Raw genomic sequence first — 15,001 nt, 5'->3', positions numbered from 1 at the left:
TTTTTTGTATTGTGCATTTTTCTATTTACCTCATGACTCCTTTATGCTTTGTTGACTTCAAACTTTCTTTACCCAACCGTGGAACAGACTGTTTGTTCCCACACTCAAGACTCTGACTTTCTATTGGTTACACAGACTTTTGGCCTCCCATCCCATTCTAAACACCTCTCGCAGGCTTTTTTATTCATGTTACCTGATGAAATTGCTGTACAATATGATCTTGTTGCCATCTGATGCACATTCAGATGTCATAAATCAGCACTGCAGAGCTCTCCCTGTCCTCTGCCGTGCCCTGATTGTATTTCAGTTGATGATATCTGGAAATGTGCATATACACCCTGGCCCATCTACTGTTGCTAGCCCCAATTCTGACTTGTGCTCTGATATCTGCTTCACTGATTACTGCTCCTGTAAAAGCCTTACCTAAAATGGATCAATTGAAAGTGTGCTCTGATATCTGCTTCACTGATTACTGCTCCTGTAAAAGCCTTACCTAAAATGGATCAATTGAAAGTGTGGGTTCAGAGCTCCATTCCAGATGTGTTGGTCATTACTGAGACGTGCTTAAGAAAGAGTGTATTGAATACTGATGTTAACCTCTTTAAGCTAGGGGGCACTATTTTTACGTTTGGAAAAATAACGTTCCCAAAGTAAAACGGCCTATTTCTCAGGCCCATATGCTAGAATATGCATATAATTTACAGATTAGGATAGAAAACTCTAAATATTGTCTGTGAGTATAACAGAATTGATATTGCAGGCAAAAACCTGAGGAAAATCAAACCAGGAAGTGCTGCTAAATGGCATATATTATTATTATTATTATAAGTGGCTTCTATTTTGAAAGCCCCATGTTTCATAGCCTGCCGTTGCTCCATTTAAAGGGATATCAACCAGATTCCTTTTCCTATCACTTCCTCAAGGTGTCAAGTCTTTAGACATAGTATCAGGCTTTTATTTTGAAAAATGAGCGAGAAAGATAACATCGCGTCAGTGGATAGCTGGGTGTTCGCATGAGTTTTGTACGTGCAACAGAGTGGGGCAGCCATTGTCTCTCCCTCTCCTACTGAAAAAGAGACCGTTGCCGGTTGATATATTATCAATTATATATATTTTAAAACAACCTGAGGATTGATTATAAAAAAAGTTTGACATGTTTCTGTGGACATTACGGATACTATTTGGAATTTTCGTCTGCGTTGTCGTGACCGCTCGAGCCTGTGGATTTCTGAACATAATGCGCCAAACAAACGGAGGTATTTTGGGTATAAAAATAATCTTTATGGAACAAAAGGAACATTTGTTGTGTAACTGGGAGTCTCGTGAGTGAAAACGGTAAGCAATTCATTTTATTGCTTTTCCGATTTTCGTGACCAAGCTACTTTGATGCTAGGTGTTCATAATGTTTTGTCTAGTGATCGATAAACTTGCACAAACACTTGGATTGCTTTCGCTGTAAAGCATATTTTCAAAATCTGACACGACAGGTGGATTAACAAAAAGCTAAGCTGTGCTTTGCTATATTGCACTTGTGATTTCATGACTATAAATATTTTTTGTAATACTATTTGAATGTGGCGCTCCGCAATTTAGCGGTTGTTGATGACAATTATCCCGCTAACGGAATGGGTTGCGTCAAGAAGTTAACCTTTCTGGTTATAACCTTTTTCGGCAAGACAGATCTTCCAAAGGTGGGGGAGTGGCAATCTTTACCAAGGATCACCTTCAGTGTTCAGTTGTCTCCACCAAGTCTGTCCCCAAACAATTTGATTTGCTGGTTTTAAGTATTACACTTTCAAATAGCTCTTTGTTGACTGTTGCTGGGTGCTATCGTCCTCCATCAGCACCGAGCTGTACCCTACCTGCCCTAAGCTCTCTCCTGGCCCCTTACAATAAATCTGAATTTGTCCTGGTAGGTGACCTAAACATGCTTAAACCACCTGACCAAGTCCTAAAGCAATGGGACTCCCTAAATCTTTCTCAGATTATTATCAATCCCACAAGGTATGACTCCAAACACCCAGAAAAGGCTACTCTTCTTGATGTTACTTTCACAAATGATCCTGATAGGTATCAGTCTGGTGTTTTCCGTAATGACCTTAGTGATCACTGTTTTACAGCATGTGATCGTAATGGCTGCTCAGTGAAACGACCTGTCCTGATTTGTCATAGACGCTTGCTAAAAAACTTTATTGAGCAAGCCTTCCTTCATGAACTGGCCTCTGTAAAATGGTATAGAAGCAGCTTGATCCCCCTCTGTCGAAGACACATGGACTTTGTTTTTTGATATTTTCAATGGCATTGTTAACAAACACACCCCATAAAGAAAATGAGAATTAAAAACAGGTTCAGCCCCTGGTTTGACCGTGATCTTGCAGAGTTACTCCACCTCAAGAATTGCATTTAGCGAAAGGCTCGGCACACACACTCAGGCTGACTGGCTATCATTCAGGCAAATGAGAAATAAGTGTATTCAGGCTATCCGGAAGGCCAAAGTTAGTTAGTTTTAGCAGTTCTGTCTCTATGGGTCTAACCCCAAGAAGTTAAAGGTTAAAGAAAACGGTTAAAGACCTGGAGAATAAACCCTTCTCCTCACAGCTGCCCATGTCCCGTAAAGTTGATGATGTGGTTGTTACTGACAAGAAGCACATGGCTGTGCTCTTTCATCACCACTTCATTAAGTCAGGATTCCTATTTGACTCAGTCATGCCTCCTTGCCAGTCCAAGATTTCCTCATCATTCACCCATTTTAAAGCGACTATCCCTGATGCTTCTCCCCCTGCCCCGCAACAAAGTTTCTCCCTGCAGGCAGTCACTGAGTGCTAGAGGAGCTCCTGAAACTTAACCCCAAAAAACATCTGGGTCAGATGGTTTAGACCCTTTCTTCTTTAATGTTGCTGCCCCTATCATCGCCAAGCCTATCGCTGAGCTTTTTAACCTGTCTCGTTCCCATTGCTTGGAAGGCAGCCACAGTTCATCCTTTAATTAAAAGGGGAGATCAAGCTGATCCTAACTGTTATAGGCCTAGTTATATTATGCCCTGTTTATCAAAAGTGTTGGAAAACTTGTCAATAATCAACTGACTAGCGCTCTTGATGTCTATAGTATTCTCTCTGGTATGCAATCTGGTTTCCGCTCAGGTTATGGATGTGACAAAGCAACCATAAAGGTCCCCAATGATGTCACCATTGCCCTTGATTCTATGCAATGTTGTGCTACTATATTTCTATTGACTTGGCCAAAGCTTTTGATACGGTAGACCATTCCAATCTTGTGAGCCGGCTAAGGAATATTGGTGTCTTCGGCCTGGTTTGCTAACTACCTCTCTCAAAGAGTGCAGTGTATAAAGTCAGAAAATCTGTTGTCTCAGCCACTGCCTGTCACCAAGGGAGTACCCCAAGGCTCAATCCTAGGCCCCACGCTATTCTCAATTTACACCAACAACATAGCTCAGGCAGTAGGAAGCTCATCTCATCCATTTATATGCAGATGATAGTCTTATACTCAGCTGGCCCCTCCCCAGATTGTGTGTTAAATACTCTACAACAAAGCTTTCTTAGTGTCCAACAAGCTTTCTCTACCCTTCAACTTATTTTGAACACCTCCAAAACAAAGGTCATGTGGTTTGGTAAGAAGAATGCCCTGCTCCCTACAGGTGTGATTACAACCTCTGAGGGTTTAGAGCTTAAGGTAGTCACCTCATACAAGTACTTGGGAGTATGGCTAGACAGTACACTGTCCTTCTCTCAGCACATAAAAAAGCTGCAGGATAAAGTTAAATCTAGACTTGGTTTCCTCTATCGCAATCACTCCACTTTGTCCTATATTTATGTTATTTATTTATTTTAATCCCAGCCCCCGTCCCCGCAGGAGGTCTTTTGCCTTTTAGTAGGCCGTCATTGTAAATAAGAATTTGTTCTTAACTGACTTACCTAGTTAAAAGGTTAAATAAAGACTTTTTTTTAAAGATGTTGGAACATTGCTGCAGGGACTTGCTTCCATTCAGCCACGAGCATTAGTGAGGTCGGGCACTGATGTTGGGTGATTAGGCCTGGCTCGCAGTCAGCATCCCAATTCATCCCAAAGGTGTTCGATGGGTTTGAGATCAGGAATCTGTGCAAGCCAATCAAGTTCAGAGAAGGCGTTTCCACTGCTCCAATGGTGCCGAGTTTTACACCACTCCAGCCAACACTTGGTATTGCGGTGATCTTAGGCTTGTGTATGGCTGCTCGGACATGGAAAGCCATTTCATGACGCTCCAGACAAGCAGTTATTGTGTCCAAGTTACTTCTAGAGGCAGTTTGGAACTCGATAGTGAGTGTTGCAACAGAGGACAGATCATTTTTACACGCAACTCGGTGGCCCCGTTCTGTGAGCTTGTGTGGCCTACCACTTCACGGCTGAGCTGCTGAGTTGTTGCTCCAAGACATTTCCACTTCACAATAACAGCACTTACAGTTGACTGGGGCAGCTCTAGCAGGGCATACATTTTACAAATTGACTTGTTGGAAAGGTGGAATCATATGACCGTGCCATGTTGAAAGTCACGGTGCTCTTTAGTAAGGCCATTCTACTAGATTTTATACACCTCTCAGCAACAAGTGCGATAGCCGAATCAACTCATTTGAAGGGGTGTCAACATACTTTTGTACATAGTATATATGGTAAATAACATTCATCAAGTAGCACAGATCAGGTGTGCAATATGTATCCAAAATGTAGTGTAAGAAAGGATCCAAATAGTGGCTCCAGAAACAGCTATAGGCTGAGCCGGATGAAATCCTCTGGGAGAGTAGATTGATACCAGGCAGCCTTGACTGATCAATATGTCTGAATGAGTGATCGATGGGAACAAGGCATGATCTTCAAAAGACAGAGCTGAAATTACACTAGGCCTTAGCACAGTTACAATACACACAGACGATCACCAGATCCAGTCAGTCTTGCCCATCTCGATATAATCGCTTGAATTACAGGAGTCCGCCCTGTTCCGCTGCAATATCTGTGCAACAGCTTTGCAATTGCTCCTTTGTGGCGCTGTTGCAGTGGATACTTTTATCAAATATATGCCAGGGATTCACTGACCAATGCTGAATCTGAGACATTTAAAAATCAGCCAGAGTTCAGACCTCATCATGACATCACATAATACTTTATAGGCTTCAATGACGGGTACTATTTAACCCCGCTACAAATAAAAGGTTCGGGTAAGAAGTGTATAATTATGCTTCCCTCATGAGACAAATATTTAGCTGAATTTAGACTCACAGAGCGAACACTAATTTCAGACAGCCATGAAAAACACGGGTCACTGTCCCCTTCAGATAAAAATGGTTGTGATGCAGGAGGCCCGTCCCTCTGTCCAATAATTAATGTGGATAGCAAGTGGAGCGCACAGCACACATTACTGTACCCCTCCTCAGCCCCAGCTGTGCTATCTGGCAGCCGCCACTGCCACTCCAAGATCCAGCGAATGAGGTTCCTCCTCCTCCAATCAGGAAGAGCCTCATCCTCCAATCAAATGAAATAATAAATACAATTTCAAATGTGTCATGCGCCGAATACAACAGCCTTTACAGTGAAATGCTTACTTACGAGCCCATTCCCAACGGTGCAGACTGAAAATAAGACAAATATTTGCTAAATAAAAAAGGAAATCTTAAGAGACTCACTGAAGCTCCTCCGTTCACAAATAACACTGTCTGCAATACAACTACTATAGATACCTACTTCAAAACCCTCCATTCACAACACGCTGGCTACTCTGGTTTACCACCTCAATTCTTATTTACACACACGACTCTATCACAACCACACTACATTATAAGACAGGTGATATTCCATCACATAGTTTACACTTCAATTGGAATGCTCACTATCCCTCTGTTCATTATGTATTACGTCTATTCTAACAACGTCTAGATACGCTACTTGACGCGGATGTCGATTAAGGCAGCCCTCACGCACCTCTGATTCAGAGGGGTTGGGTTAAATGCGGAAGACACGTTTCAGTTGAAGGCATTCAGTTGTACAACTGACTAGGTATCCCCCTTTCCTTAATCAACTGATAGCTGTGTGGTGAGCGTTCTGGCACAAAAATGGTCACCGTGCATCACCCGGGTGGGTGATGGTGAGTTTCCCCCTAAAGCACTTTGAGTACCTCAGTTAGTATAAAAGTACTATATAAATCAAAGCAATTATTATACGATCCCTTCTCTCTATGGGAATACATTGGAATATATTTCCAAAAATGAAAATAACAAGTACAAAAAAAAAACTTGGGGGACCGAATAAAACCAATTATTATTAAACCCATGGCCTTACAGATCTCGGGGATTGGGCAGAGCTATTGATGGTCAGTTATTATCATTGGGATTGAAAGTTCTCGTGACGCCTACATACTGGTCTTGACGAGAAGAAAATAAACTGTCGGGGGAGGTTCTCTTCTGCAGTGTTTCAACCAATCCAGTAGATGTGGAGGAGGAGTTAAGATGGAGTGTCGCCTTAACGTTCAAAAGTGAAAGTCACGTCACAGCTTCCCTTTCCATTTGTCCTGAAATCCGGAGCATCCGGGTTGTTGGGGACCCAGTAGATGCTGTGTCCCTGAGGCTGGGGCTCCGCTGTAGAGCACAGGCCGCTCTGTGAAGGAGAGCTCTGCGGTGCTCCGTGAAGGTTTATGTGAAGGCCCTGGCTACCGATTCCATGTCAACCATACGCAGAGTGAAGGGGAGCGGCAAGCAACTGAATCTGCAAGATGCTCACGTGACGGGACGTGTGTGTTTATCCGCATTAGTGTGCGTCTTTGTGTGCTTCAGTAGTGCATGCAAAGGGGGGGAAGGAGGTTGTGCTGATACAGCTGATTTCTAAATGAACGTTTAACAACGGTTGAGTTCCCCAAATACAGGGGGAGTTGGTTCCTGAGCAGTCTAATAAACTGACCCCAGCCCTGTGTCTGTGTGTAGGGGCGAGTGTTCAGCATGGTGAGTGGGAGGGTGTTAGCTGTCAAAACAACGTTGGCTATTTAATTAGAGAGAAGGCAGATACGGCAGGACTAAAACTTTAGGCCACTCACAGGCCTTGGCAGCCTACCTGATATAATGGCCCCGTTTGTCTCTCATCACTAAACCTAAGACTGCATAAATACGCCCAACGAATCCTTGCATTAAAAAAAAATCTAAAATCCAGATATTTGACTGAGTCTCGTGTACATCTTTAAGCTAAGTTAAAGCCCAATCAGGACATATTCCTGAAATGTATTCCTTTTTTTTCTCAGGTTCTGGGAATAACCAGTCAGGCAAATGAGAATAAGAGGAAACTGGGGCAACCATCCAGTCAGATCTCACATGGCAGACAAGCCATTTTAGGCAGAGTGGGAACACAACAAACATCAATACTTGTCAGTCACCCACTCAGTCACCCACTCTCTGTTCAGAGAGAAAGAGATATGACAAGTTGTTTTGGAAGAACATAAAGGAGAGCCATCTCTGAGCAAGCCTGTTACAAATTGCAGCAGTAACTGTGTGGGAGACATTTTGCATAAGGAAGTGTTTAACTCCATTCCTGAGGCAGCGGGTCAGGAGAGTTCTGAGCCGGAGATACATCCCTGCTCCACAGAACAACAGCCACCAATAACACGCGCACACAGTCCGGTACAAAAAGGTACAGACCAAAAATAGAGCTGAGGAGACCAACAGATCTGTCTCTCCATCACACAGAGCACCAGCCAGGCTGTTCAGTCGAACACATAACTACTGAAATGGGACAAAACCCCAATAACCTCCTCAGAGATGTCAGCATGCACACCACATCAAAGACTCTGTAGCACAGGGAGCACAATCTGCATTCCAGTGAGACGGGTCCTCAAGAAATACAGTACCAGTCAAAAGTTTGTACCCACCTACTCAGTCAAAAGGGTTTAATAAAAAAAAACTAATAATGGTGAATACATCAAAACTATGAAATGACACCCATGGAATCAAGTAACCAATTTTTTAAAAGTGTTAAACAAATCTAAATATTTTATATTTGAGATTCTTCAAAGTAGCCACCCTTTGCCATGATGACAGCTTTGCACACTCTTGGCATTCTCCCCACCAGAATCATGAAGAATAGTTTTCCAACAGTCTTGAAGGAGTTCCCACATATGCTTTTTCTTCACTCTGCGGTCCGACTCATCCCGAACCATCTTAATTGGGTTTAGGTCGAGTGATTGTGGAGGCCAGGTCATCTGATACAGCACTCCATCACTCTCCTTCTTGGTCAAATAGCCCTTACACAGCCTAGAGGTTTGTTGGGTCATTGTCCTGTTGAAAAACAAATGATAGTCCTACTAAGAGCAAACCAGATGGGATGGCGTATCGCTGCAGAATACTGTGGTAGCCATGCTGGTTAAGTAGTTAAATGTTCTACATAAATCACTGACAGTGTCACCAGCAAAGCACTCCCACACCATCAGACCTCCTCCTCCATGCTTTACGTTGGGAACAACACATGCAGAGATCATCCGTTCACCTACTCTGCATCTCACAAAGACATCTCACAAAGACATGGCAGTTGGAACCAAAAATCTCAAATTTGGACAAAGATTTCCACCGGTATAATGTCCATTGCTCGTGTCTCTTCTTATTGACATAATGATGTACTGTTGTTTCTCTTTGCTTATTTGAGCTGTTCTTGCAATAATATGGACTTGATATTTTACCAAATAGGGATATCTTCTATATACCACCCCTACCTTGTCACAATACAACTGATTGGCTCAAACGCATTAAGAAGGAAAGAAATTCCACAAATAACACCTGTTTATTGAAATGCATTCCAGGTGACTACCTCATGAAGCTGGTTGAGAGAATGCCAAGAGTGTGCAAAGCTGTCATCAAGGCAAAGGGTGGCTACTTTGAAGAATCTCAAATATAAAATATATTTTGATTTGTTTAACACTTTTTTTGGTTACTACATGATTCCATATGTGTTATTTCATAGTTTTGATGTCATCACTATTATTCTACAATGTAGAAAATAGTCCAAATAAAGAAAAACCCTGGAATGAATAGGAGGGTCTGAACTTTTGACTGGTACTGTATACCTACACTTATTCCAATATAATATCAAAGTCAGTGTCCTTGTAGAATAATGAATAATGCTAATTCAATATCCTTGACAGGTGAACTTGACCAACTTCATCAGTGAGAGTTAGTCAACTAGGGTCTGGAGACTGTGTGCTTTTCCATTCCACAACATGAGGATTAGCGATTACCATAATAGAAGAGACCCTTCCTGCCTCTCACCAGTCCACCACAACAGCAGCACCAGCCCGTTCCTCTACTCCTGCCTGCAGGAAACCTCAAATATTCAGACGGCAGCCCATTCAGTGAGGTCAGCATACGACTGGCACGCATATGAGAGCGAGTGCAAGAGAGAGAAAGAGCGAGCGAGAGATGAGCTCAGGTATGCACTCAGAGCTGGCCTAGATTTCAGCCCTTATGGGATATAGAGGGGGGAACCAGCACCCACACAATGTGGGAAATGGGTGTCCCCAAACCAAACTACATTACCCACAACTCTTCCTCCCCATTCTCTATGTCTATCTGAAATCCCATTCCTGCGTGCTTCATGTCTTAAGAGTCCCATTGATTTTCTCCACACCCTATCATTACCTTGCCTGTAGACATGTAGAGCACAGCACCGAGAGGAATCATTCAGAGTAACACAGGAAGAGAAGCACAACAGTTCCTCAACCTAAGCTAAACCCCATCCTTGCCAAACATAGAAAGAATTGTTCTAATAATTACATAATGCATGCGTTAGTGATAATCTTTATAACAAAGATCAAACCAGCAGTGTTCTAGACCTGGCAACACAGTCCTTTGGTTTGGCATGAGACAGACAGAGACAGAGACAGACAGACCGGAGAGGCAGTGATGGGAACCCCATGTGACAGTGACTTCTCTAATCCTCAACCTCATATTCAACACAGCACAGCCAGAGAGGTGGGGCATGTGATGCCTGAGAGGACTGCTGTATAACCCTGGCCTGCCCGGCTACATCACAGAGGCAGCCAGGCAAATACACATATATATCTATATGTATAGATCTATATATAATATACATCTTACACCACCCCTATTACCAGCCTGTTCAACCTGTCTTTTGTATCGTCTGAGATCCCCAAGGATTGGAAAGCTGCCGCGGTCATCCCCCTCTTCAAAGGGGGAGACACCCTGGACCCAAACTGTTACAGACCTATATCCATCCTGCCCTGCCTATCTAAGGTCTTCGAAAGCCAAGTCAACAAACAGATCACTGACCATCTCGAATCCCACCGTACCATCTCCGCTGTGCAATCTGGTTTCCGAGCCGGTCACGGGTGCACCTCAGCCACGCTCAAGGTACTAAACAATATCATAACCGCCATCGATAAAAGACAGTACTGTGCAGCCGTCTTCATCGACCTGGCCAAAGCTTTTGACTCTGTCAATCATCATATTCTTATCGGCAGACTCATTTAGCCTCGGTTTTTCTAATGACTGCCTAGCCTGGTTCACCAACTACTTTGCAGACAGAGTTCAGTGTGTCATATCGGAGGGCATGTTGTCCGGTCCTCTGGCAGTCTATGGGGGTGCCACATGGTTAAATTTTCAGGCCGACTCTATTCTCTGTATATATCAATGATGTTGCTCTTGCTGCAGGCGATTCCCTGATCCACCTCTACGCAGACGACACCATTCTGTATACTTGGACACTGTGCCATCTAACCTCCAAACGAGCTTCAATGCCATACAACACTCCTTCCGTGGCTTCCAACTGCTCTTAAACGTTAGTAAAACCAAATGCATGCTTTTCAACCGTTCGCTGCCTGCACCCGCACACCCGACTAGCATCACCACCCTGGATCTATAAGTACCTAAGTGTCTGGCTAGACTGTAAACTCTCCTTCCAGACTCACATCAAACATCTCCAATCTAAAATCAAATCTAGAGTCGGCTTTCTATTTCGCAACAAAGCCTCCTTCACTCACGCCGCCAAACTTACCCTAGTAAAACTGACTATCCTACCGGTCCTCGACTTCGGCGATGTCATCTACAAAATAGCTTCCAATACTCTACTCAGCAAACTGTATGCAGTTTATCACAGTGCCATCCGTTTTGTTACTAAAGCACCTTATACCACCCACCACTGCGACCTGTATGCTCTAGGCCCTCACTACATATTCGTCGCCAGACCCACTGGCTCCAGGTCATCTACAAGTCCATGCTAGGTAAAGCTCCGCCTTATCTTAGCTCACTGGTCACGATGGCAACACCGACCCGTAGCACGCGCTCCAGCAGGTGTATCTCACTGATCATCCCTAAAGCCAACACCTCATTTGGCCGCCTTTCCTTCAAGTTCTCTGCTGCCTGTGACTGGAACGAATTGCAATAATAGCTGAAGTTGGAGACTTATCTCCCTCACCAACTTTAAACATCTGCTATCTGAGCAGCTAACCGATCACTGCAGCTGTACATAGTCTATCGGTAAATAGCCCATCCAATTTTACCTACCTCATCCCCATATTGTTTTTATTTACTGGTGTGCAAAAGAGAAGAAAAGTATGTACCTGCACATGACCATCTGATCATTTATCACACCAGTGTTAATCTGCTAAATTGTAATTATACGCCTACCTCCTCATGCCATTTGCACAATGTATATAGACTCTTTCTTTTTTCCTACTGTGTTATTGACTTGTTTATTGTTTACTCCATGTGTAACTCTGTGTTGTTGTCTGTTCACACTGCTATGCTTTATCTTGGCCAGGTCGCAGTTGTAAATGAGAACTTGTTCTCAACTAGCCTACCTGGTTAAATAAAGGTGAAATAAAAAATTAAAAAATACCATGGTTGTGGGCTAGCACACACACACACACACACACTAACCCCTGATACTGCCTTACTGCTTAGAGTGTGCGTTTCTGTAAAGTAGAGAAATTACATTAGTCGCTACCGTGGCCTATTTCACAGCTTTTCAGGTGGAGGGTTGTGTTTCGGGGCTGCTCATGATGGAAAGGGGCGGGGGCGGGGTACCCATCGTCTCAGCTGTGTACCAGAGGGGGGAGTATAATCCCCATGCCCCACATCACCCCTCCATGGACCATCTCCCTCCACAGAAGGGTCACCCTATATCACTCCCACGCACAACCTGCCCCCCAAACTGAGGATGTATCACTTACACCTCTCCAGAGACAGAGCTGCAAATGGATACATGTAGGGCTCTTCTCCTCTAATAGCCAGAGGGGATGAGGGGAGAAAGCAGGCCCACAGCATTGTTTGGGGGCAGTGGACCACAACAGAGATGCAACCCCCAGCCCTCTTTAATCACCACAACCTTGACCTACATACTCTGTTTTTAGGTGATTTAATCAGAATGAAAAATAGTCCTGACCAAAGCGGGGCTCCAAACTGTGACCATTTGATTTTAATTATTGGCATCAGTGCGAGCTGAACATTGCACATGGTCACCTCACTTAAAAACATCAGATTTTTTGGGGAGGCTAAAACCATGATAAGGTGCTCATGATTCCTGTAATTAAAGTTTCTGCCTGCCCCATTACCGGTTTCGCTCAATATGGTCTGACTGCGACTCGCCCTGGACGGTTCTTACCTGAGCATGCAAAACCCGCCCAGTCTTTCGATTGGCTCCTGGCTGCTTCCTCATTTTACGGGTCGCAGTAGCAACCCGTTTTATTGACGCGTTTACCATTGAACTAGTGAGAGAGTTTGGATTTGGCCAGAGAGGATGAGTCAGATTTCACGGTTCATTTTACACACGGAATAATTGTACAGTTTCAGTTAGTAAAACTGACAGTTGTTTGTTTTTGATGAAAGTACTGAAGAGTGCTCGTATGCGTTGCATGAGTGTGCTTGCTGTGACTGTCACCCCCTGACATTGGCTACACTTGTTGCTACTTCCCACGGCATTGTGGGATAGCAGGAGAGAGGGACACTGTGTCTCAGTGTTGTTGCCGTTAATGCTCTCCCCGTTGAGTAGACTTGTAATCACAGTGACGTCTACACCGAGTGCACAAAATATTAGGAACACCTGCTCTTTCCATGACAGACTGACCAGGTGAATCCAGGTGAAAGTTATGATCCTTTATTGATGTTACTTGTTAAATCCACTTCAAATCAGTGTAGATGAAGGGGAGGAGACAGGTTAAAGAAGGATGTTTAAGCCTTGAGACAATTGAGGCATGGATTGTGTATGTGCGCCATTCAGAGGGTGAATGGGCAAGACAACAGATTTAAAGTAACTTTGAACGTAGTAGGTGCCAGGTGCACCGGTTTGGGTGTGTCAAGAACTGCAACACTACTGGGTTATTTTACACTCAAGTTTCCCCATGTGATCTCAAGAATGGTCCACCATCCAAAGGACACCAAGCCAACTTGACACAACTGTGGGAAACGGAGTCAGCATGGGCAGCATCCCTGTGGAACACTTTCAAAACCTTGTAGAGTCCATGCCCCTAACTGAGGCTGTTCTGAGGGCAAAAGGGGGTGCAACTCAATATTAGAAAGGTTTTCCTAATGTTTTGTACACTCAGTGTATATGGCTACCAATATTAGTTATTTCTTGTGTTAGCTGTTATCCTACTTGAAATATAATCTTGGGAGGGGAGAACAATGGGCCACGTTACTAGCTACGGTCGGTGACACCACGATACAGCTGCCCAGTGAGAAATAAAATGTGGTCTGACTGTATAACATTTTAAAATCCAATTGCGGGGGAAAACACAGCAACTGTTGTCACAGTTGAAGAGGTTCTCAGTTTTGTGTAGGTATAATGCTTGAGCTCAATAGCGACTATTTTACAACCAATATATTTGAGGTACAGAGCGCGCAAAATGCACGTCGGTCATTTTGCGATTGCATAGGCCTCATTAGGTAGTAGTCTAGGCTACAACTGCAAAGTTATTTGGGACATTACATGTACTGTTAGATTAATGCATGCCTATTAGCAGTGGCTGTTATTTTTAGAGTTAGCGATCTAGCTAATGTGTTTTGTGTTGAGGTGGTGAATTAGCCCCGAATAAGTAACCTTCGATATCAGTGCGCATAGATGCAGGCAAATGTATCTACTGAACAACAACTAGAAGAAAAAAAAAATCGGAACATTCTGGAGCCCTATTTTAACAGTAAAATATAACATTGTCAACTTACAATTCATGACAATCACTGGATTAGGTTGCACATTCAAATATTTTGAAACACACCATGTCAAATAAAACATTTGTTGAAAACCATCTCAGTAGTCTATTTCACTTCTTAATAAAGCACTGTGAATGACCTTCTAAGATGCCAGTTGAATGAAAACGCGACTTTCAGAAATAAGATTAGATTGTTTCCTCAGAGCAAACAGAAGCAACAATGTAACTATACGCCACAACAACAACCAAAAATGGTGCGACCAAGTCATGGGTTGGTGCCACCAACCGATAATTTTATTTTTATTTTTAAGTTAGACTGGAGCCCTGCTAGGTCACTAGATGGACCTTAAATTATCTCGTGTCCTTGCACCCACATCTCATAAACATTCGAAGATTGCGAGTCGATTTATGCTGTGTTTGCACGGTTTCTAAAGAGAAATGTGTTTATTCACACAAACTCTTGACGCATTTATGAGTGGCATTAAAGACACACCCATTCCCAGAAACTCATGCACTTCGACACACATATTGTCATGTGTGTGTGTGCTGGTGATGCGTCTCTGCTGATGTAGGTTTAATTGGCCCATGTGGGCCTGTGTGTGCTAGGGCCTGAGCTGATACAGTAATTAGAGACCCGTTTAAGGAGCTGCACAGCCCCTGGTAAACACACACAGCACAGGCTTTTCAATTACTCTTTTTATGGCTGCACACACACACACACACACACACACACACACACACACACACACACACACACAATCTCCATTAATACATACACGTACATAAGTACAACAGCACCAAATAAACTATTGGGCAATA

At 43.4% G+C, this 15,001-nt stretch overlaps 1 protein-coding gene across 6 annotated transcripts in view; it reads right to left on the bottom strand.

Annotated features, from left to right (window-relative positions):
- The window catches only part of LOC118390404 (leucine-rich repeat and calponin homology domain-containing protein 2-like), a 75,449-nt gene that overhangs the window by 38,430 nt on the left and 22,018 nt on the right, over positions 1-15,001 (bottom strand). The gene's annotated exons all lie outside the window — the stretch shown is intronic.

This window comes from Oncorhynchus keta, chromosome 11 (genome assembly GCF_023373465.1).
Source record: "Oncorhynchus keta strain PuntledgeMale-10-30-2019 chromosome 11, Oket_V2, whole genome shotgun sequence".
Taxonomy (NCBI): domain Eukaryota; kingdom Metazoa; phylum Chordata; class Actinopteri; order Salmoniformes; family Salmonidae; genus Oncorhynchus; species Oncorhynchus keta.
This window is presented reverse-complemented; position numbering and strand designations above follow the sequence as displayed.